At 42.9% G+C, this 22,830-nt stretch overlaps 1 protein-coding gene across 16 annotated transcripts in view; it reads right to left on the reverse strand.

Annotated features, from left to right (window-relative positions):
* The window catches only part of ncoa2 (nuclear receptor coactivator 2), a 361,025-nt gene that overhangs the window by 280,151 nt on the left and 58,044 nt on the right, over positions 1 to 22,830 (reverse strand). For 9 of the 16 annotated variants that reach the window (XM_038809585.1, XM_038809580.1, XM_038809581.1 and 6 more), the window contains exons 2-3: positions 15,510 to 15,551; positions 13,640 to 13,757 (exon numbers count right to left, since the gene is read on the reverse strand). The exons of 2 other annotated variants lie outside the window; for them this stretch is intronic. The gene's annotated coding sequence lies outside the window, so the exon portion shown is untranslated. The remainder of the gene's footprint in view (positions 1 to 13,639; positions 13,758 to 15,509; positions 15,552 to 22,830) is intronic. 5 more of the 16 variants (XM_038809573.1, XM_038809576.1, XM_038809575.1 and 2 more) reach the window with 4 other exon arrangements.

Here is a 22,830-nt window from a genome sequence, read left to right on the forward strand (position 1 = left end):
TGGGAGGGTGGAGTATTTATCTGGCCAGGCATAGGCTGATAGGAGTTTTGCTTTGTCAACATTCAAGGATAAGCCATATTTCTTGCATTCAGAATTGAAAAGATTGAAAGTGCTTGCAAACCTGGTGCAGTGTGGGCAATGACAGTTCAGTCATCTGCAAATTATAGATCAAATATACTTCTGACAGTCTCTGCTGCCAGATAAATCCAACAAAAATGCCGAGAACACCACGAACACTTCATTGCAATTATTGAGCTAAAACATTTGACTCAGTAAATCAGGATTGTGCTCCAAAGATTTTGATGTCCAAGAAACTTCATCACAATCCTGCAACTGATTTGCGATGATATGACTGCAAGTGTTTTGAGGGGGAAATCTGAAATAGACACTTGAAAATCTAGACCGGTTCAAGCAAGGTTGTGTGATAGCACCATACTATTTACAACAACGATAATAAAAGCAAATTACAGTAGATGCTGGAATCTGAAGCAGAAACAAAAAATGCTGGACAATCTCAGCAGGTCTGACAGCATCTGTGGAGATGGAAGCTAACGTTTCGAGTCTGGATGACTCTTTGTCAAAGCCATAATATTTACAACCTTCTCGACAGTGGCTATTCACCCAAAGATCCTCTGGTGTAAAATAGTAAATATTGCCGAGGTGGAAAATACGAACTTTGGTCATCTCCATGCCAAAACTAAACCTATTTCCACAGATAAACATGATCTACAGTTTGCAGTGTAGCTAAAATAATAGGCAGGGGAATGTCTATGCATGTAAAAATAACAAAGAACAAAGAAAATTACAGCACAGGAACAGGCCCTTCGGCCCTCCCAGCCTGCGCCAATCCAGATCCTTTATCTAAACCTGTCGCCTATTTTCCAAGGATCTACTTCCCTCTGTTCCCCGCCCGTTCATATATCTGTCTAGATGCATCTTAAATGATGCTATCGTGCCTGCCTCTAACACCTCCGCTGGCAAAGCGTTCCAGGCACCCACCACCCTCTGCGTAAAAAACTTTCCCCCCCCTCACCTTGAAATCGTGACTCCTTGTAATTGACACCCCCACTCTTGGAAAAGGCTTGTTGCTATCCACCCTGTCCATACCTCTCAATTTTGTAGACCTCAATCAGGTCCCCCCTCAACCTCCCTCTTTCCAACAAAAACAATCCTAATCTACTCAACCTTTCTTCATAGCTAGCACCTTCCATACCAGGCAACATCCTGGTGAACCGCCTCTGCACCCTCTCTAAAGCATCCACATCCTTCTGGTAATGTGGCGACCAGAACTGCACGCAATATTCCAAATGTGGCCTAACCAAAGTCCTATACAACTGTAACATAGGGCAGCACGGTGGCCTAGTGGTTAGCACAACCGCCTCACGGCGCTGAGGTCCCAGGTTCGATCCCGGCTCTGGGTCACTGTCCGTGTGGAGTTTGCACGTTCTCCCAGTGTCTGCGTGGGTTTCGCCCCCACAACCCAAAAATGTGCAGAGTAGGTGGATTGGCCACGCTAAATTGCCCCTTAAAAAAAAAACAACTAACATGACCTGCCGACTCTTGTACTCAATACCCCGTCCGATGAAGACAAGCATGCTGTATGCCTTCTTGACCACTAGCGACCTGCATTGCCACTTTCAGGGTACAATGGACCTGAACTCCCAGATATCTCTACATCAATTTTCCCCAGGACTTTTCCATTGACCTTATAGTCCGCTCTTGAATTAGATTTTCCAAAATGAATCACCTCGCATTTGCCTGGATTGAACTCCATCTGCCATTTCTCTGCCCAACTCTCCAATCTATCTATATTTTGTTATATTCTCTGACAGTCCTCCTCGCTATCTGCAACTCCACCAATCTTAGTATCATCTGCAAACTTGCTAATCAGACCACCTATACCTTCGTCCAGATCATTTAATAATATCACAAACAACAGTGGCCCGAGCACGGATCACTCGTCACCTTTCTCCATTTTGAGACACTCCCTTCCACTGCTACTCTGTCTCCTGTTGCCCAGCCAGTTCTTTATCCATCTAGCTAGTACACCCTGAACCCCACACGACTTCACTTTTTCCATCAACCTAACATAGGAAACTTTATCAAACACCTACTGAAATCCATGTATATGACATCTACAGCCCTTCCCTCATCAATTAACTTTGTCACTTCCTCAAAGAATTCTATTAGGTTTGTAAGACATGACCTTCCCTGCACAAAACCATGCTGCCTATCACTGATAAGTCTATTTTCTTCCAGATGTGAATAGATCCTATCCCTCAGTATCTTCTCCAACATTTTGCCCACCACTGACATCAAGCTTACAGGTCTATAATTCCCTGGATTATCCCTGCTACCCTTCTTAAATAAGGGGACAACATTAGCAATTCTCCAGTCCTCCGGGACCTCACCTGTGCTCAAGGATGCTGCAAAGATATCTGTTAAGGCCCCAGCTATTTCGTCCCTCGCTTCCCTCAGTAACCTGGGATAGTTCACATCCGGACCTGGGGGACTTGTCCACCTTAATGCCTTTTAGAATACCCAAAACATCCCCCTTCCTTATGACGACTTAACCTAGAGTATTTAAACATCCATCCATAGCCTCAACATCCGTCATGTCCCTCTCCTTGGTGAATACCAATGCAAAGTACCCATTAAGAAGCTCACCCATTTCCTCTGACTCCACGCATAAATTCCCTCTTTTGTCTTGAGTGGGCTTCTTGCTCCTTATATACGAATAAAAGGCTTTGGGATTTTCCTTAACCCTGTTAGCCAAAGATATTTCATGACCGCTTTTAGCCCTCTTTATTGCACGTTTGAGATTTGTCCTACTTTCTCGATATTCCTCCAAAGCTTCATCAATTTTAAGTCGCCTAGATCTTATGTATGCTTCCTTTTTCATCTTAGCTAGTCTCACAATTCCACCAGTCATCCATGGTTCCCTAATCTTGCCATTTCTATCCCTCATGTTCACAGGGACATGTCTGTCCTGCACTCTAATCAACCTTTCCTTAAAAGACTCCCACATTGCAAATGTGGATTTACCCTGAAACAGATGCTCCCAATCCACATTCCCTAGCTCCTGCCGAATTTTGTTATACTTGGCCTTTCCCCAATTTAGCACTCTTTCTTTAGGACCACTCTCGTCTTTGTCCATGAGTATTCTAAAACTTACGGAATTGTGATCGCTATTCCCAAAGTAATCACCGACTGAAACTTCAACCACCTGGTCGGGATCATTCCCCAATACCAGGTCCAGTATGGCCCCTTCCAGAGTTGGACTATTTACATACTGCTCTAAAAAAAACTCTCCTGGATGCTCCTTACAAATTCTGCTCCATCTACGCCTCCAACACTAAATGAGTCCCATTCAATGTTGGGGAAGTTAAAATCTCCCATCATGACCACCCTATTGCTCCTACATTTTTCTATAATCTGTCTACATATTTGTACTTCACACTCGCTTTTGGGAGGCCTGTAGTAAAGTCCCAACAATGTTACTGCACCCTTCCTACTTCTTAGCTCTACCCATATTGCCTCAGTGCTCGAATCCTCCATCGTGCCCTCCTTAATCACAGCCGTGATATCATCTCTGACCAGTAATGCAACTCCTCCACCCCTTTTACCTCCCTCTCTATCCCTCCTGAAGCATCTATACCCTGGGATATTTAGTCGCCAGTCTTGCCCTTCCCTCAACCAAGTCTCAGTAATACCAATAACATCATATTCCCAGGTACTAATCCAAGCCCTAAATTCATCTGCCTTACCTGCTACACTTCTCGCATTAAAACAAATGCACCTCAGACCACCTGTCCCTTTGCGTTCATCATCTCTTCCCTGTCTACTCTTCCCCTTAGTCACATTGAGATTATCTAGTACCTTACTGGCTTTAGTTGCTGCCTCTTTACTGACCTCTAACTTCCTAATCTGGTTCCCATCCCCCTGCCACATTAGTTTAAAACCTCCCCAACAGTGTTAGCAAAAACACCCCCCAGGACATTGGTTCCAGTCCTGCCCAGGTGTAGACCATCCGATTTGTAATGGTCCCACCAGAACCGGTTCCAATGTCCCAAAAATCTGTACCCCTCCCTCCTGCACCATCTCTCAAGCCACGTATTCATTCTGACTATTCTTGAATTTCTACTCTGACTGTCTCGTGGCACTGGTAGCAATCCTGAGATTACTACTTTCTGAAGACATTCCATGAGGCTCCTCATAGGAGACCGTTAGCTAAAATTAAAGCTCATAGAATTGAAGACAAATTATTGACCTGATAACAAGATTGATTAGGAGACAGAGTGTAGGGATAATGGGTATGTACTTGAATTGGAAGTAACTAGAGGTGCCCCACCAGGATGCATGCTGGTGCCTCAAGTATTCACAATATTTATTAATGACTTTGATAATGCAAATAAAGAGCCCTGTATCCAAGCTTGTCGATTGCATAAAGATTGGTGGCAAAGTAAGTAGTGTGGATAGTAGCATAAAATTACAAGCTACTAATAGATTAGCAGGCAAAACCGTGGCAGATAGATTACACATTTAAGCACAAGGTCATCCATTTGGCTTAGTCCATGCCGGTGTTTATGTCCCACTTAAGCCTCCTCCCTTCTTTCCTCATCTAAATCTATCATTGTAACCATCTCCTCCCTTTTCCCTCATATGCTTGTCTATGCTTCCCCTCAGTGTATCCATACTATTCACTTCAAACACTCTCTGTGGGAACGAGTAACACATTCTCACCAGTCTTTGGATAAAGTCGTTTGTTCTCAATCCCTATTGGAGTTCTTGCGATGCGGCATTGATTGCCCCTAGTTATGCCCTTCCCCACAAGAGGAAACATCTTTTTTCCTCCTTATCAAATCCTTTCATAACTTTAAATACCTCTATTAAGTCACCCCTCAGCCTTCTTTTTTCAAGAGAGGAGACCCAGTATGTCAATCCTTATGTATACCCACACATTTCTGGCATTATCTTTGTAAATCTTCTCTGCAGCCACTCCAGTGCATCTTTATTATTTTTTATAATATGCCAACCAAATATGCACACAGTGCTCCAAGCGTGGTTAAATACAGCTTCAAGCTAATTTCATAACTTTTCAATTTGGATCAATAAAAGGAGCTATCAGTCATATTTAAGTGGTGCACAACTGGGAATAGTAAGACCCAGAGACTTGGAGGTCCATGTACACGGTCACCAAAATGCAGCAGTTGGCCACAAAAGCAATCAAAAAGGCTAATGGAGTGTGGCATGGTGGTGCAGTGGTTTGCACTGCTGCCTCATGGCACTGAGGACCTGGGTTCGATCCCAGTCCCGGGTCACTGCCCGTTTGGAGTTTGCACATTCTCAGTGTCTGCGTGGTCTCACCCCCACAATCCTAAAAGATGTGCAGGGTAAGTGAATTGGCCATGCTAAATTGCCCTTTCATTGGCAAAAGAAGCATTGGATGCTCTAAAAAAAAAAAAAATTTTTTTTTTTTTTTTTAAAGTCTAATGGAATGTTAACCTTTATAACTAAGAAACTAGAATATAAAATGGAAGAAATTTAAATATTTCTCCACCACCTTCGCTAGGGCACACATAGGAACTTGACTAGTCCTGGTGATACTGTATGTTCAGCATGCAATAAGCATTTGCATCAGTGCATCATGCTGGGTGGTAGTAACATGTGAACCACCTGCCTTGTGTAAATTACAAGTTTTTGTTGCAACAATCATAATTTGCTGCCTTCTACAGCTTAGCCCTGTGGCTTATAGTGTTTTTTAAAGGAAGGATAATTACAATTTATGGTGTCTCTTTGCTTTTCTAATTCTTTTGAACTCGGGTTCATTTATAAACTTTTCTTGCACCAATTTGAATGTGCTGCACATTAGGGAATGTGCAAACGAGTGTTGACCAAAAAACTTGTAGTCTTATGCTGTTAACAGGCTTGAATAAACAAATGCATTCCATTGAACAGTAAATATCTGAAGAGACCCGAGCAAGTTAGTAATGATACTACACGATAAAAAGCCTTCAAACAAGAAAGGCCCCTGTAAATAGATGCTCCCTCCCATAAAACTGTAGTTGCATAGTTATGTTCCATAACGTGAGATGGCAGCAAGATGGGGGGAAAAAATGGCAAAACAAAAGTAATAGCATGGTGGTTAGCATCAATGCTTCACAGCTCCAGGGTCCCAGATTCAATTCCCGGCTGGGTCACTGTCTGTGTGGAGTCTGCACGTCCTCCCCGTGTGTGCGTGGGTTTCCTCCGGGTGCTCCGGTTTCCTCCCACAGTCCAAAGATGTGCGGGTTAGGTGGATTGGCCATGCTAAATTGCCCGTAGTGTAAGGTTAATGGGGGGATTGTTAGGTTACGGGTATGCGGGTTACGTGGGTTTAAGTAGGGTGATCATTGCTCGGCACAACATCGAGGGCCGAAGGGCCTGTTCTGTGCTGTACTGTTCTAAATTCGAAATTCTAATTGAAAGAGATGCCGCTTCTTAAGGCTTGGTCAATCTTGTATGTCTGTGCGCACGCGCGCTCTGGGAGTATAAAAAAAATTGGTAAATATCAATGAGCAAAGGAGACAAAAAAAAACAATCAAGATTTGGTCTTTCATCAATTAAAAAAAATATAGTTTGATTTATTTTACAGGCTACGGTACATAATAGAGTAAACAAGTTCCTTTTAAGAGGTCGTTATTACCATCTATCTAACCAGTAAGAAGCATACCAAAACAGCCTATGGGAGATTCCTCTGAAAATTCTATTTTTGCTTATCATGCGAAAAGGCGGCAAACTCTCTTGGCCCCTCCCACAGCAGTCATGAAGAATTTAGCAGCATCGACCCATCATTCCACAGTATCCACAGGTCTACAAATAAGTCATTGTAAACGAAAAACCATGGGTAAGTTTTTATTAAATAGACAGCCAAGTCAAAACCTACCACAAAATGCTTCAACATCAATACAAATAATGGGCTTAGGTAGGGTGGCCTTTCGCAGGATCGGTGCAAACTCAAAGGGCCCGAATGGCCTCCTTCTGCACTGGAGGGATTCTATGATATTATGACCCAGAGTCCCGCCATGGCAAATGGTGAAATTTGAATTAAATTTTATTTTTAAAATCTGGAATTAAAAGTCTAATGATGACCATGTCGATGGTTGTAAAAAACCTAGCTGATTCACTATGTCCTTTAGGGGAGGAAATCTGTCTGGCCTACATGTGACTCCAGATCTACAGCAATGTGGTTGATTCTTAAATGCCTTCAGGGATGGATAATAAATGCTGGCCCAGCCAACAAATGCCAACATCCCATGAACAGTTTTATTTTTCAAATTTCAACACTGCTGTGATCACTAACATGAAGAAGCACAAGAGCAGCAAGATTGTGGGAACATTTCAAGTACCCCTCCATGTTGACCTCAACATATACTGCTCCTCCCATCGTAGTGACTGGCTCAATGGTTTGGAGTTCCTCAATGGACGGCACTGTGGTTAGCACTGTTGCTTCACAGCACCAGGATCCCAGGCTCGATTCTCGGCTTGGGTCACTGAATGTGCGGAGTCTGCACATTCTCCCCATGTCTATGTGGGTTTCTTCCGGGTCTTCGGTTTTCCTCCCACAGTCCCGAAAGACGTGTTGTTAGGTAATTTGAACATTCTACATTCTCCCTGTGTACCCGAACAGGCGCTGGAATGTGGCGACTAGGGGCTTTTCACAGTAACTTCATTGCAGTGTTAATATGAGCCTACTTGTTACAAGAAAGATTATTATTATATCTTGAAGTCACCATTAATACTAGAACTGCTATATTTCAAGGAGAAGGACCATTGCCATCTTCTCCGGTAAAACTGCAATGTTGCCAACATCACAACAGAAAAGAAAACTTATTCCCTTCAATTTTACTGGTATTCTCCACGATCACCCTTTAATTAGGTTTTTGAATAATTAAAAAAGTTTCATTACTGGGCCTTTGCTTTGGAGGGTTTTCTTGAATACTCAAAACTTTTTTTGTATTACATTACAATTGTGCTTCCTTTCCTCACACATATAGTTGTATACCAAAGGAGAGGAAAGATTTGAGTGAGATGTAAATGTCTACAGATTTCAGATCTGGAAAAGCAATGGGTTAGAGTAGGAGATTGTGCAAGGTACTGAACTTCAGCACAGTGGGGAGGAAGGGCATGGAATTCTTGTTGAGAGGGAGAAAAATGAAAGAACTGAACTGAAAGAGGGATTGGTATAATAAGAGGGGAAAAAATGAAGGTGGTGGGTGATGAGGGGAGAGAGAGCAAGAGAAAGAAAAATCAGAAGAAGGGGTGAGGGGGAGGAGAGGGGAGAGGAACAGGAAGAAAATAAACACCTGGCAAGCATCCCAGAATGCAGTGGTATTCCTGTGTGACTGAAGTGTCCATAAGCAGCAGCTGTGTAATCCAAGGAAACCACTTAATTGTATAAAAGATGCTGTGCCTCTACACAGAGCATAGAGATGGCCCTACGCCCAGTTACGACAGACAGATGAGGGACACCCAAAGAAAACTAGTGGAAACAATGAGAAAACGTTGGCCATATGGATGCCCAAAATATTTTCTGCAAAGCTGACAACAGAATTTAGGCTCACAGAGACAAACTTGGCCTTCAGGGTGTCTGCTTAGGCTCAATGGCACATCTTCATTGTAATTTAGAATCTTGTGGGTTGAAACCCCACTCAGTGCATGAAGCACATCAGCTGGCACTTCAGTACCAAGGAATGCTACACTGTTGGAGGTGTCAGCTTTTGCACAAGACAGCAAAGGAAGACCCTTCTGTCCTCTCGGGTGGAGGTAAATGATCCCATACATGATAGTTCTTCCTCAACCAACATCACTGAAAATAATCATCCAGTCATTTATCTCATTGCTTGGAGTGGTTGTTGAGTCAGGCACTGGTAGGCCAGTGTCCCCAGTGACTCACTGCAAATATCTCCTTTGCTTTTAAAAAGGATTGGCTTATGATAATGCAGCTTTAAAAATTCCATCATCCAACCTCGTACATCAGTGAATCCTCTTGAAAAGTGCCCGGGGACGGGGGTGGGGGATCATGCCCATGAGGGGTCTGAAAGGGTGGGGGTGATGTCCATGTCTGCTGAGCGTCGCATTGTCCTTGGATGAGAGTGTGGGGGACCCTCAAGCTCATTTAGAACTTCAGCGCCATTTTGGAGTGACGTCTCCTTCTCCCCACCCTCCTGCTTGGCATTTCTCTTCTGGATCCTCCCACTCAACACCTCTCGTTTCCTCACTTTGCCATCCCTATCCGAAGCCCTCGCTCCATTGAGGGTTCGGGAGAGGAGGGCCAGCAAGTGAGAGAGCAACGAGTACAGTTAGAATATTTCTTTACATCTTTAACATTTATTTTATTTTATTATTTGATAAGTTATTTCATTTACAAATACAGGAATTTAGAAATATGCAATATTTCACTTACAAGTTAGAATGTTTTAACTTTTCTTTGACAGGAAAGGTGTTACAGAACCATTAAATTAAATGGCATTAAACAAATCAGATGTTCACATTTCAACCAAAGTTGCACTTTTGAGGAAGGCCACTACAATGTTAAACGAGGACTTACTGCAAAATGAATACTGTTCATAGAATCATGAAGACATATGGTACAGGAGGTCATTCAGCCCAAGTCCATGCCAACTGTATGTAGAGCAATCCAGTCACTCCCATTCTGCCAATCTGTCCTCCTAGCCCTACAAGTTTATTTCCAAGTGCCAATCCAATTTCCTTTTGAAATCATTAATCGCCTCCACTTCCACGCGCAGTGGTTTTTAAAAAATCCATGTATTTACAAAAATTATTAAGCTACAAGGTTCACCTTGTAAACAAAAGAAATTTTATTACACACCAAAATAAATCAAAGAACATGAATAACCACACTATCTTAAGTAGTCAGATCCATTAAAGATACTAAAAGTACAACAAACAGAGAAACATATACTTTAAACTAAACTTCTTAATTCAACTTTCTCTCTATGACCCCAGAAATTGGAAGATTAACTGCTTGGTCTGAGTACTGTTCAAAGATTCGTACAAGCGTTGGGATTTCGTGGACATTTCACTTACTTCTGGCAAGGTTGTCCCTTTGTATCTCCTCTAACCATCCCATGGTTGTAGACTCCCAGTTCAACACAGGCGTTGCTAGCATCTTAAGCATAGCCATCTCAGGTCATAACTCTCCTGGTTCTAAATGTTCTTTAACTCTGGAGTTGGGGGTGGCACGGTGGCACAGTGGCTAGCACTGTTGCCTCACGATGCCGAGGTTCCAGGAACTATCCTGGCCCTGGGTCACTGTCTGTGTGCAGTTTGCACATTCTCCATGTCTGCACGGGCCTCGCTCCCACAACTCAAAAGATGTGCAAGATAGGCGGACTGGCCGCTAAATTCCCCCTTAATTGGAAAAAAATTGGACACTCTTTAAAATTAAAAAAAAAAAAATAATTTTTGAAACAACTCTGGAGTAACTCTCGCTCGCTCTCTTTCTTCTCAGCTTGGTTATCCCAGAAGTCCAGCTCACTGTTAGGAATCCTTCAATCAACAAGAGATTTAAACTCTTTAGTCAACACACAAAATTTCACTACATTCTGCTTGAAGGAGACGTTTCCTGATTGGCACAGCTTTCTCGAAACTAAAAACTAAATCCCTGTTTGAGACCAGAGTCACATCCACAATCTAATTAACCTGATAACCACAACCCGATAATCAACTTCTTGTTGACAATCGACTATTCTATTGCTCATCTCCCAGGCAAATTGGTCACACAATCAGTCACTGGACACCAGATGCTTCACTGGAAATAATCTCCTAGGGAAACCTAGTTCAAAATGACATGGGCCATCACAGTCATCCATCAAAACAAAAGAAATATAAAGCTGGTTCCAAGCTAAAAGTTATAACATTTGCTAATTTGTCAAAAGGCCCTGCAGCGAGGGAATTCAGTGTTAGTGCAAACTGGTGCAAGAATGAGGAGGAGGAGGAATATGCCCTGAAGAAAATGGCTTATAAGAACCAGCCACTGCCCTAATCTTGAGAAATATGTTTTGGAATCGGTCCCCTAAAATATTCAGAAGAAACTAATGCCTGAACAAGCACTTCCCTGGGTGGCATGGTGGCACTGTGGTTAGCACTGCTGTCTCACGGCGCCAAGGACCTGGGTTCGATCCCGGCCCTGCGTCACTGTCCGTGTGGAGTTTGCACATTCTCCCTGTGCCTGCGTGAGTCTCACCCCCACAAACCAAAGATTTGCAAGGTTGATTGCCCCTTAATTGGAAAAAAAATAATTGGGTACTCAAAAACATATTTAAGTGGGATAAATAAAACCCTAAAACCAGCAAAGACTTCAGAACAATAGCTAGTTGATGTAGCTACTTTATGGAATAGAAGTGTAAGTTTTGCAGCAGAATACCAAAATCGCTTGATGCCAAAATGACCAGTTTCCAATCATCAGACAGTGGCTAAACACAAGTACTCATTCTGCCACATCGGTAACATGGATGAAAGACCCATGAACTGTGATATGCCGAGAGTTATGATCCTGTTCTGAACTGTTTTGAGTTTTTAAAAATGCAACCACCCAGCAATTAACAGAACTACACCACAAGATTTTACCTCTAAGCAAAAACAATGACTGCATATCAAAAAGTAGTAAATAAAGTAATGATTATTCACTTAACATGGTTTTGAAGTAGTTACGCCAAGAACTCTTTTTTTTTTTTTAAAAACTGCCCCCACCCAATAATTCCTTCATAAAATAATCTTGAAGGTTCATTCACTTTTCATGGAAGCAGCCCAAAAGTATGCCACAGCCCTCCAGAGTTTACTTTAATTCTGCTTCGTATTCCACGATGTACAAATTAAATATTGATTGTTCCATTAGCTTTTGGCCAAGTGATCCTCCAATTTTTCTTTATAGACCTCATGCCTGTGGGCTCATTTAGCTCCTTGTCCTGGCTTTCTTTCCAAAGACTGTGAGGACCACTATAAATTTCTTCCACTAGCTGTAAACTAGAGCTGATGACTAAATCTTCCAGCTGATTTTCCCTCATAAAACCCAAACTGAAGGGCTTGTTTCTGTCAATACATGCAGATAAATAAAATAAAATAACCTTTAACCAAGGCTCTATCCTGAGGGCTGGTTTAGCACACGGCTAAATCGCTGGCTTTGAAAGCAGATCAGGGCAGGCCAGCAGCACGGTTCAATTCCCATACCAGCCTCCCCGAAAAGGCGCTGGAATGTGGTGACTAGGGGCTTTTCACAGTAACTTCATTTGAAGCCTACTTGTGACAATAAGCAATTTTCATTTCATTTTCATTATATGATCTGTTGAGCTGCTCGCAGAAAAATACTTTTTCACTGTACATCGGTACACGTGACAATAAACAAATCCAATCCAAAGAGGTGAAGGCTTTGTGGGTGAGGATGGAGGCTGGTTCTTGTAAGAGGTCAGGGTTGCGGATGCTGGTGACGTACCGCTACCCTTTGCCCCAGGGAAGTATTTGGGAAGTCATGTGGTGGTGACCACGTTGAAGATTTGGAGGCAATTTTGGCAGCAGTTTAGGTTGGGAGCAGGGTTGATGATGATGCCTATCCAGGGGAGCCATGGATTTGAGCCAGGGAGGATGGATGTGAGGTTTCGGGGGAGGCAAGAGAGAGGGGTAAAGGATTTGTCTTTGGAGGGACGGTTCGCAAGCTTGGAGGAGTTAAGGGGGAAGTTTAGGTTTCCGCGTGAGGAGGATTTTTGGTATATGGTGCGGGACTTGGCAAAAAAAGGTCTTTTTCAACCTTTCCGATAACCCCTGCCTCCTCATTGTTGCAGGTGGTGCTGTGGGTAATAGGGTTGGAGGGTGGAATCATCTCAACAATTCATGGGAGGATTTGAGGAGAATGATGTCTATAGAGGGGGTAAAGGCCAAGTGGTAGGAGGAGTTGGGGATGGCGCTGGAGGGTGAGGTGCTGCAGAGGGCGAATGCCAGTATCTTGTGCGAGACTGGGGTTAATACAGTTGAAGGTGGTGCACAGGGCGCAGTTGACAAAGTCAAGGATGCGCGGTTTTTTTAAGGGGGTAGAGGATACTTGCGAGCGGTGTGGGAGGGGCCCAGCTAATCATGTTCTGGTCCTGTCCAAAGTTTGAGAAATTTGGGGGTTTGTTTTTCAGCACCATATCAGCGATCCTGCATGTCAATTGCCCTGGGGGCAATAGCGTGGGTATGTTTTAACCTTCACCTCATTGATCGCTTGCATATAGGTTCTATTGGGGTAGAGGTCAGCTTTTCCACCCTGTGCCTTGTCGTGGCTGGGGAATCTCATGATGGGAGTCCATACACCTTGAGACAGTGAAATTTGCCCTAAGGGGGGGAAGATGAGGGGTTCCACAAGAGATGGGGTTTCTTTATTCTGTATTTCAGAGAGCTAGTTACCATCAACTGTTTAGGTGGAGGGGTGCAGGGTTTACTGTATTTGAGGGTGTAATGTTTTTGTTTTGTGAAAGTTACAATGCAAAAAATTTAAATAACAATAACTTTTTTAAAACCAAGGCTCTATCCTGAAACACTATCCCTATGGCAATGTGGCATACTTTGCGATGATTCAAACAGAAATGCAAACAAATGATTTTACCTTCAACACAACTCTGGTTTTGCAATCCACATGAATAATTTATATTGCTAATGGATGTCTTACAAGTTCAGAGACTGATCGTTCTTTATTCAAGATTTTTTCACCATCAACTCTGACCCTGCAAGATAAGCACAGGTTACCACTTTAGAGTAATTAACTGCAAGCTTGCTGGAGTTGCATTTATTTCAAGACTGCTTATTGGTTTCTTAAATCAGATTCCATCATACTGTTAAAACTTTAATTCCTACAACAGAGCTAACAGTTCATATATTTTAGAATGTAACTAGAGCTTTGCAACACCAACAATCGACTGCAGAATGAAAAGATTTGAAAGCCACAGTCCAGTGAAATCACTCACAGGACACAAGACATGTTTCACTGTGATACTAGCCTGCATGGTTGAAGGATCAAAATTAAACCTTATGTTAATTTTCAAACACAAGACTATCCTGAAAATCAAGTTCCCTGCAGGATTTTCGTGCATATACATGACAACGGTTGGACTGCAAGGATGGAGTGACTGGTGAATCAATATTGTGTGGAATAGGCATCCCAGTGACCTACATAAGAACATAAGAACTAGGAGCAGGAGTAGGCCATCTGGCCCTTCGAGCCTGCTCCGCCATTCAATTAGATCATGGCTGATCTTTTGTGGACTCAGCTCCACTTTCCGACCCGAACACCATAACCCTTAATCCCTTTATTCTTCAAAAAACTATCTTTACCTTAAAAACATGTAATGAAGGAGCCTCAACTGCTTCACTGGGCAAGGAATTCCATAGATTCACAACCCTTTGGGTGAAGAAGTTCCTCCTAAGAAAGTGAAGTGAGTAAGAAGTTCCTCCTAAATAAGCACACTGCCTTGCTTGTTCTTTTATGTGGTTTCATAATCAAATTGTGGGATGTGATTAGTGCACAAACTATCAGATTATTCAAAAAGAAAAAGTGTAGAATCCAATTCAATGGATGGAGAGGAAGATGTTTTGTGGGTGGATGATTCGAAAACCAAAAGCAGCACTTCTGATCCAAAGTGCGGTCTTCACAATGACGCCATAGCCAAAGTGATTCAGAATGAAATTAATTAACTCTTTGTAACGTGTGGGGAAGACAATGAATATGATGGATTTTCTTTCATAGTGGTTAAAGGCAATTAATTTATTCAATAAAGCATGCCACACTAATGTAAAATTAATCACTGATGTCTTTTTTCCCCATCCCAATCACTCACACAGGCAGTTCATATTTTATGTTTGGCGGACCACTCATTTTGACACTTCAAAAGGTCGACTTCTGGACAAAATACCCATTTGGGTTTCATTTTCAAATTTTGACTTATCCAAATTATAGATATATATATAGCAATAAAGGTGGTCGCAGAACTAAAACCCTAGGTGCCCCATACCCACTTAACCACTGAAAAACTGCCCTTAAAATTTATTTTTGGGTTTCTCCCTCCTAATCAATTTTGTTACCCTCCTCCAAACCAATTTCCCTCGATATGATCTAGTAATTGTCCTCATGGTAACTTGTAAAAAAACATTTCTGAAGACTATATAATACAACCACTTCACCCACTACCAGATCTGTTACCTCCTCAAAAGAATTCGGAGGTTTGTCAAGCATGATCATCCCTTTTGAAATCCACATCGGCAACTCAATTTTCTTTTATCTGGATACATGCTAATTTAATCCTCCATTGAAGACCAAATTTCACTACCATAGACAGTAAACTAACTACCCTGAAATTACCCCAGATTAGCAGCTCTGTCTCACTTAAGAAATTGGCCAGTCCTCCAGCACGCAGCCACTCAACTGAGTCCCACTATATTTTGCATTGTCTCTAATCCAAAAAACTTCAAAGTCCACCTACCATTGCAGCCAGGGACTTGACTTCAGTTCAACACAAAGAAATCTGGAAATAAATAATCGTGAAGCTATTAAATTGTTGTAAAAATCCAATAGTTCACCAACATACTTTAGTGAAGGAAACTTGCCATGCCAACCAGGTTTAGCCTACATGTATTCTGTGCCTTTGCAACTTGCCACTGTTTCCCGTATTCCTGTGTGCCAATTTCTCCTTCCACCTCACTTTATTTTGTTCACTCTCCGCCTTTCTAAAACTTTCCCCAATGCAATGTGTTTTAGCTTTTGTATTTACTTTTTCCTTTCTGGTTGGATCTTAAACATAATCATATTGCAGTAATTATTCCCAAGTTACTCACCAACTGATCTATTGCATTTCGCATCATGACCTAACAACACTTCAACCCAGAAAGCCTTGCTAAGATACCGGTCAAGGAAGAAGCGCCTCGTACATTTTCAGAATTATACTCCCATTTCTGCATTTATTCATGCACCATCCCAAACTATAAAATGATAATTAAAGACTCTCGGAACAATAATTGATACTCCTACTTAACTTTCAAATCCAACACAATTTCCTACACATCTTTTGCATAATTTGAAAGTCTGCAATACATTTTTAATCTCCGAACTCCCAGACATGTTTATTCTGCCTGTATGCCTTCCATGTCTACATGGCTAAATATATACAGATGCTGTTCTTCACACCCCCCCCCCCCCCCCCCACACTTCCAAATCTTCCCCCCACTCCCAAGCACAACAGCGCCTATACTTCCTCAGGAAATTAAGGAAATTCGGCATGACCACATTAACTCTTACCAACTTTTACAGATGCAGCACAGAAAGCATCCTATTGCGCTGCATCACAGCCTGGTATGGCAACTGCTCGGCCCAGGACCGCAAGGAACTTCAGAGAGTCGTGAACACAGCCCAGTCCATCACACGAACCTGCCTCCCATCCATTGGCTTCATCTACACCTCCCGCTGCCTGGGGAAATCGGCAGCATAATCAAAGATCACTCCCACCCGGCTTACTCACTCTTCCAACTTCTTCCATCAGGCAGGAGATAAAAAAAAGTCTGAGAACACGCACAAAACAGATTCAAAAATAGCTTCTCCCCCGCTGTTACCAGACTCATAGACAACCCTCTTCTGGACTGACCTCATTAACACTACACCCCTATATGCTTCACCCGATGCAATGCAGTTACATTGTGTACCTTGCGTTGCCCTATTATGTATTTTCTTTCAATCCCTTTTCTTCCCATGTACTTAATGATCTGTTGAGCTGCTCGCAGAAACATACTTTTCACTGTACCTTGGTACACATGACAATAAACAAAATCCAATCCAATTCTTGCCCAGTTGGTAGCCAGGTTTCTGTCAATGCTATGAATCAAAATCCTGCAAAATAACTGCTTCCAATTGCCCCAGTTTATTCCCACATTCTATGCATTGCAATATTAATAATTAAATAAAACAAACTCTTTCACCATAATTTATTTTGTCAAGGCCAAGTCTGCCATCATTTCAGTCTTTTCTCGCTTTATATTTCGGCAATTAGATTTCAGTTCTCTACTCCATCCTCTTACTAAATTTGTTTTCTAAATTTGTTTTCTGCATAAGCCTCATATTTCCCTGTTCTATTAGCTGATCTTGATTGTTTGAAATTTCTTGTCCCCTCTCCAGTTTGAAAATTGCACTCGAGTACTACAGGCTTTCAGCAACTTTTTTTTTTTAAAAAACCTATTCCCAATGTTACTGTTGTATGAAACATTTGTGGATGGCAAATACATTTAGTTCACCTATTAGCCCCCTCCCATAGGGCATTTTATCAAAAGCATTAATTCTACTTTCCTTTTTGCATAAACGTTTCACAAGTTATGGGCTTGTTCGTAATACTGCTCATTCTCCCTCCTCCCGCACCCCATGCAACTGCGGAATTCCTATAACTTGCATTTATAATATCTTTAATATTGTAAAATAGCCTATAATCAAAGAATCATAGAGTTTCTATGGTGCAGGAGGCCATTTGGCCCATTGTGTCTGCACTGACCATCTAAAAGAGTAACCTACCTGGGCCTACTCCCCCACCCTATCTTCGTAACCTCTCCTAACCTACAGATCTTTGCACACTAAGATGGCAATTTAGCATGCCCAATCCACCTAACCTGCACATCTTTCGACTGAGAGCGGAAACCAGAGCATCCAGAGGAAATCCATGCAGACACGGGGAGAAAGTGGCAACTTCACTCAGAGTCACCCAAGGCCGGAATTGAACCCAGGTCCCTGGTGCTGAGAGGCAGCAGTGCTAGCCACTGTGATAGAAACACTAACAAGCGGAATTTGACATTAAACCATATCAGGAGATATTAGGATCGGTGAAGGTCACAGAGGTGTTTTAAAGAGTGCCTTCAAAGGAGCAAGTCAGGTGTGGTTTAAAGGAGGGAATTCCAGAGCTTTAGCACCTCAGCAGCTAAAGACACAGACGCCAATCAAGGCTTGACGAAATTTGGGGATATTGTACAAAACAGGCTGGAATTGGAGAAGCATGGGGGAAAAAGGAGTTTAGGGCTGGAAGGAGGTTACACATACAGAGTGAGGCAAGGCTGTGGATGGATTTGAAAATAAGGATGAGAATTTTAACTTTTGCAAGAACAGGATCCACTGTAGGTCATAAAGCATTGGGTGATTGGTGAACAGGACTTGGTTCAAATTAGAAAGCAGCCAGATGAATTGTTCAAGTTTATGGAGGCTGGAAAAAAAGCATTAGAATAGGGAATAAAAACATGGATGAGGGTTTCAGCAAATGAGCGGAGGCAGAGATGGAGACAGCAGCATGATTTAAGTGGAGGTAGATCGCCTTAAATGATGGAAAGGACATGACATCAGAAGCTCAGCTCAAGGTCAGATAGGATCCCAAGGTTGCCAACAGCCTGTTTCAGAGCCAGACAATACCTGGGTGAAGGATGGAGTTGGTGCTCAGAGAACAAAGGTTGCAGGACTGAAGACATCTACTCTGTGCTGCTGTCAGTAGAAATAATACAATTGACTGTAGCGTTTAAACCAAGTGACTCCTGTTGCATAGTGAAGGTTCGGTGCAATGTCAGAGGTGCCATTTCTCAAATGAGATATGAAATCAAGACTTCATCTGTTTGCTTAAATGGATGTGGATTCTCCCTATGATTCTAGACCTCCGGATTACTAGCAGAGGGTTCTCTATTAAGGCATTTCCACCATAACAGATTAAGTGGTCATTCATCCCGCAGCTGTGTAATGTTGACATCATGTTTGCCTTGATAAAACAGGGACGATACTTCAAAAGTAATCTTGCAGACCAGCTGAGAATTCTGAATGCTCCCTCAGTGTACCTGAACAGGTGCCGGAATGTGGCGACTAGGGGCTTTTCACAGTAACTTCAAGGCAGTGTTAATGTAAGCCTACATGTGACAATAAGATTTTTTATTTATTTTTTTTAATAATGGCATTGGAGAATTTGACTTTTTGGTAGTTTTCAATCTCTGTCCCTTATAACTGTGACAACCAGTATAGAAGCCCAAGTGGATAGCACTCTCACCTTGGAGTTAGAAGACGAGACCAGAGCCCATAATCCAGAATGACATACCAGTGCAGTACGGAGGGCGTGCTGTACTGTCAAGTGAAGTAGTCTTTTGGAAAAGACTTTAAACTAAGGCTCATCAGCCAGAGGTGGATGTAAAAGGATCCCATGGCACCATTTCAAAATGTGGTTAATATTTTGCCCTGGTTAATATTTGACCTACAACCAACATGACTAAAACGTGGTCATTAATCTGCTGTTTGGGGCTATACACAACTAAGCTGCCACTTTCCTACATTACATTTCAAAAAGTACTTCATTTACTTCATAATACTTTCAGATCTCCTAACGTTATGAAAGATATTAGGCGGGATTCTCCGTCTCGCCGCACCAGCGCCCCCCCGCCAGCAGCAGGATTCTCTGCCCCGCCAGCCGGCCAATGGGGTTTCCAATTGTGGGCAGTCCCATACCATCGGGAAATGCCCGGGCGTGGGGCCGTTGCCAGCGTAACGGAGAATCCCGACAGCTGAGAATCCAGCCCATGGTATAAATGTATAAATGGAAGGAATTATTACACCAAAAGATTTGTTTCTTGGGAGTCGCTTTGCAGGATTGAAGGAGCTGGTAGCGAAGTATGGGCTGGAGCAGGGGGAAATATTTAGATACATGCAGGTTTGAGACTTGCCAGAAAAGGAGATACAGAACTTCCGGTGGAGCCAGCCTCCAGATTGCTGGAGGAGGTGCTGACGACAGGGGAACTGGAGAAGGGGTTAGTACTGGCGGTTTACAGGGTTATTTTGGAAGAGAAGGCACCATTGGAAGGGAAGGGAAGTGGAAGGAAGAGATGGGAGAGGATGAACGCCTCCACCTCGTGTGCGAGGTTGGGGCTGATACAGCTGAAGGTGGTATATACAGCACACCTTACAAGGGCGAGGATTAGCCAGCTGTTTGAGTGGGTAAAAGATGCGCGGAGGGGAGGGGGGGCACAAACTGCGTTCATATGTTTTGGTCCTGTCCAGAGCAGGAGGATTACTGGAAGAAGGTGTATAAGTGGTGCACGTGAAACTGGACCCGGGCCCTCGGGACGCCATATTCGGGGTGTCGGACCAGCCGGGATGGAAACAGGCACGGAGACAGATGTTGTAGCCTTTGCCTCGTTGATCGCCCAAAGGCGGATCCTGTTAGGGTGGAGATCAACCTCTCCACCCTGTGCCCTTGCGTGGCGGGGGGACCTGCTGGAATTCCTGACTCTTGAGAAGGTCAAATTTGAACTGAGGGGAATGATAGAGGGGTTCTACAATTCATGGGCGTTATTCATTATGCACTTTTGAGGATTGGGTTCTCTCAAACATGGGGTGGGGGGGGTGCCGCTGTATATGTCAACGGTGACTACGGGTGATTCCGGATTCCTTTTTGTCATTTATGTTAACATGCAGGCTAATGTTTGGGGGTTTGGTGGGAGGATGGGATTGTTGTTATTGATATGGGGATTGACATTGCATTCATAACCGATTGTTGTTTATTGTTGGGTTTAAATTTGGGAGAAAAATGTGAAAAATGAGCAGAATAAAAATATTTTAAATAAATGTATAAATGGAGCTCCTTCCTGGTAAATGAAGAATTGTTCCTGAAGTGCAATGTATACTCCAACTAAAAGCTTGAAGCCATTATAGTAAAATAAAAGTCCTTGGCAAAAGCATTCTTGAAGAAAAAAGAAACTAAAATTATGCACAGACAGTAAACATATGCATAACATTTCTATTCATGCGAAGAGGCTGGATAAACTGAAAATGATTGTTGACTTATAATCGTCTCCAGCCTGACAACATTACTATTTCACATTTTTCATTCTTGTTTTTCAAATCCCTTCATGGTCTAGACCAGGGGTGGGCAAACTATGGCCCGCGGGCCGCATGCGGCCCGACAAAGGTTTTTATGCGGCCCATCAATGAGGTGCCCGGAATCATAACTGGCATTTTTGAAAACCCGCCGGGGAAAAGCCGCTGAAGTAAATGCGCTTATTGAATAAGCGCATTTACTTCAGCGGCTTTTCCCCGGCGGCTTTTCAAAAATGCCGGTTATGATTTCGGGCACCTCATTGGCGGGCCGCATAAAAACACGTGTAGTGGGGTGGATGAGTGGGGCTGTCTCATTGGTCGGTTTAGTTGGGTGTGCGACCAATAGGAGTCCAGGTTACAAACAATAAGCCTTATTGGTCGCACACCCAACTAAACCGACCAATAAGGCAGCCCCACTCATCCACCCCACTACGCGCGTTTTTATCGTTGACTCAGCCAGGCTGTGCTTCTGTCAGTGTTAAGGATCAGCACAAGCAACTTGACACCTGATTTCAACAAACTGGTGAATGACTGCAGTCAGATGCATCATTCTCATTGACATTGTTCTGTTACTTACCGAGTTACTTGTTTTTCAAATAAATGTGCTTTTTTTTTTCTTTAAAGACCTTTTATTTTGGCTATTTAAAATATTAATTATTTTACTTAATATACTATGCGGCCCTTTAAAATTGTGAATTTCTGAATGTGGCCCTTGCACGGAAAAGTTTGCCCACCCCTGGTCTAGACCCTCCCTTTGTCACCTCCTTCAGCCATATAACCCTCTGAGATATGTGGATTTTGCAGGAGATGTAAAATATCCTGGCATTTTGTACATTCTCAATTTTAATCCCTCCACCACTGGTGACTGCCTAGACTACAGAAGCCCCCCCCTCCCACTTAACCGTCTACCTCAATTTTTTTCTTTGTGACGCTCTTCAAAACATAACTCTTTGGCCAAACTTTTGGTCAATTACTCTAATATCCTTTATGTAGCTTGTGTCAAGTTTGGTTTCATAACGATCCTTAAAAACACTTTGGAATGTTCTGCCATCTTAAAGGGGCTTTATAAATACATAGCAATATTTGGGACAATTTCTTACAACATATTGTGGAATCAACCAGAGAACAGGCTATTTTAAACCTGGCAATGTGTAATAGGAGCAGCTAATAATCTCTTGGATCAGGGCGGCATGATGGCACACTGGTGAGCACTGCTATCTCACGCTGCCGAGGACCTGGGTATGATCCCAGCCCCGGAGCACTGCCCATGTGGAGTTTGCACATTCTCTCCGTGCCTGCGTCAGTCTCACCCCACAACCCAAAGATGTGCAGAGTAGGTGGATTGGCGCTGCAAAATTGCCCTTAATTGGAAAAAAATTTAATCTCCTGGATCCTTAAGGCAGGAGTCATCATAACATGAAGAGTTTTTGATGCAGTGTTCCTGCATTTGAGCCAGAAGCTCTGGGTTCGAGTTGCACCCTGGGACTTGATAGCCAAGGAAGGTGCATTCATAATGCAGTCAACAAGTTGAGTATCAACCTGCAAAATCCTTCTGACAAGCAATTGGCAGGGGGTAAGAGTAGAAAAGACTCCTGGTCAGCCATGCTTGATTCAGAGTGGCGCCCCACAAGTTATAAGCCTCTGGGGACCTGTTCCAGGAGAAGTTTAGTTAGGGCGACATGGTGGTGAAGTGGTTAGCAATTCTGCCTCATGGTGCCGAGGACCCAAGTTCGAACCCTGCCCTGGGTCACTGTGGAGTTTGCACATTCGCCCAGTGTCTGCATTGCTCTCACCCCCAGAGTCCAAAAAGATGTGCAGGGTAGGTGATTGGCCATGCTAAATTGCCCCTTAATCAGAGGAGAGATTGTATCATACAAGGTGTATATGGATAGAGATGTAAGAGAAGAATGGCAGAAGCTAGATGCTGATAT

Source organism: Scyliorhinus canicula, chromosome 10, assembly GCF_902713615.1.
Source record: "Scyliorhinus canicula chromosome 10, sScyCan1.1, whole genome shotgun sequence".
NCBI lineage: Eukaryota > Metazoa > Chordata > Chondrichthyes > Carcharhiniformes > Scyliorhinidae > Scyliorhinus > Scyliorhinus canicula.